Below are 2,500 nucleotides of genomic sequence, written 5' to 3'. Positions count from 1 at the left end.
AAATGTCTTTATGTTTCCTTTAAATGTCTCTATGTTTCCTTTAAATGTCTCTATGTTTCCTTTAAATGTCTTTATGTCTTTATGTTTCCTTTAAATGTCTTTATGTTACCTTTAAATGTCTTTATGTCTTTATGTTTCCTTTAAATGTCTTTATGTCTTTATGTTTCTTTTAAATGTCTTTATGTCTTTATGTTTCCTTTAAATGTCTTTATGTTTCCTTTAAATATCTTTATGTTGTCTTTAAATGTCTTTATGTTTCCTTTAAATGTCTTTATGTCTTTATGTTTCCTTTAAATGTCTTTATGTCTTTATGTTTCCTTTAAATGTCTTTATGTCTTTATGTTTCCTTTAAATGTCTTTGTTTCCTTTAAATATCTTTATGTTGTCTTTAAATGTCTTTATGTTTCCTTTAAATGTCTCTATGTTGCCTTTAAATGTCTTTATGTTTCCATTAAATGTCTTTATGTTACCTTTAAAGGTCTTTATGTTTCCTTTAAATGTCTCTATGTTGTCTTTAAATGTCTTTATCTTTCCTTTAAATGTCTCTATGTTTCCTTTAAATGTCTTTATGTTACCTTTAAAGGTATTTATGTTTCCTTTAAATGTCTCTATGTTGTCTTTAAATGTCTTTATCTTTCCTTTAAATGTCTCTATGTTGCCTTTAAATGTCTTTATGTTACCTTTAAAGGTCTTTATGCTTCCTTTAAATGTCTATGTTTCCTTTAAATGTCTCTATGTTTCCTTTAAATGTCTCTATGTTGTCTTTAAATGTCTTTATGTTTCCTTTAAATGTCTCTATGTTTCCTTTAAATGTCTTTATGTCTTTATGTTTCCTTTAAATGTCTTTATGTTACCTTTAAATGTCTTTATGTCTTTATGTTTCCTTTAAATGTCGTTATGTCTTTATGTTTCCTTTAAATGTCTCTATGTTTCCTTTAAATATCTTTATGTGTCCTTTAAATGTCTCTATGTTTCCTTTAAATGTCTTTATGTTGCTTTTAAATGTCTTTAAATGTCTCTATGTTTCCTTTAAATGTCTTTATGTTACCTTTAAATGTCTTTATGTCTTTATGTTTCCTTTAAATGTCTTCATGTCTTTATGTTTCCTTTAAATGTCTTTATGTCTTTATGTTTCCTTTAAATGTCTTTATGTTTCCTTTAAATATCTTTATGTTTCCTTTAAATGTCTCTATGTTTCCTTTAAATGTCTTTATGTTGCTTTTAAATGTCTTTAAATGTCTCTATGTTGTCTTTAAATGTCTTTATGTTGCCTTTAAATGTCTTTATGTTACCTTTAAAGGTCTTTATGTTTCCTTTAAATGTCTCTATGTTGTCTTTAAATGTCTTTATCTTTCCTTTAAATGTATCTATTTTGCCCTTTAAATGTCTTTATGTTACCTTTAAAGGTCTTTATGTTTCCTTTAAATGTCTCTATTTTCCTTTAAATGTCTCTATGTTTCCTTTAAATGTCTTTATGTCTTTATGTTTCCTTTAAATGTCTCTATGTTGTCTTTAAATGTCTTTATGTTTTCTTTAAATGTCTCTATGTTGCCTTTAAATGTCTTTATGTTTCCTTTAAATGTCTTTATGTTACCTTTAAAGGTCTTTATGTTTCCTTTAAATGTCTTTATGTTTCCTTTAAATGTCTTTATGTCTTTGTTTCCTTTTAATGTCTTTATGTTTCCTTTTAATGTCTTTATGTTTCCTTTAAATGTCTTTATGTTTCCTTTAAATGTCTTTATGTTTCCTTTAAATGTCTTTATGTTTTCTTTAAATGTCTTTATGTTTCCTTTAAATGTCTTTATGTTTCCTTTTAATGTATTTATGTTTCCTTTAAATGTCTTTATGTCTTTATGTTTCCTTTTAATGTCTTTATGTTTCCTTTAAATGTCTTTATGTTCCCTTTAAATGTCTTTATGTTTCCTTTTAATGTCTCTATGTTTCCTTTAAATGTCTCTATGTTTCCTTTAAATGTCTTTATGTCTTTATGTTTCCTTTAAATGTCTCTATGTTGTCTTTAAATGTCTTTATGTTTCCTTTAAATGTCTTTATGTTACCTTTAAAGGTCTTTATGTTTCCTTTAAATGTCTCTATGTTTCCTTTAAATGTCTTTATGTCTTTATGTTTCCTTTAAATGTCTCTATGTTGTCTTTAAATGTCTTTATGTTGTCTTTAAATGTCTTTATGTTTCCTTTAAATGTCTTTATGTTTCCTTTAAATGTCTTTATGTTTCCTTTTAATGTCTTTATGTTTCCTTTTAATGTCTTTATGTTTCCTTTAAATGTCTTTATGTTACCTTTAAAGGTCTTTATGTTTCCTTTAAATGTCTTTATGTTACCTTTAAAGGTCTTTATGTTTCCTTTAAATGTCTTTATGTTTCCTTTTAATGTCTTTATGTTTCCTTTAAATGTCTTTATGTTACCTTTAAAGGTCTTTATGTTTCCTTTAAATGTCTCTATGTTTCCTTTAACGGTCTTTATGTTTCCTTTAAATGTCTTTA

The 2,500-nt window shown here is 25.4% G+C and overlaps 1 protein-coding gene across 1 annotated transcript in view; it reads left to right on the top strand.

Moving 5' to 3' along the window:
- Positions 1 to 2,500, top strand: part of cltrn (collectrin, amino acid transport regulator) — an 8,255-nt gene that overhangs the window by 2,137 nt on the left and 3,618 nt on the right. The window lies entirely within an intron of this gene.

The sequence above is a fragment of the Cyclopterus lumpus genome, chromosome 4 (genome assembly GCF_009769545.1).
Source record: "Cyclopterus lumpus isolate fCycLum1 chromosome 4, fCycLum1.pri, whole genome shotgun sequence".
Lineage (NCBI taxonomy): Eukaryota > Metazoa > Chordata > Actinopteri > Perciformes > Cyclopteridae > Cyclopterus > Cyclopterus lumpus.
Note: the sequence above shows the minus strand (reverse complement) of the source record. Positions and strands in the feature narration are given on the sequence as shown.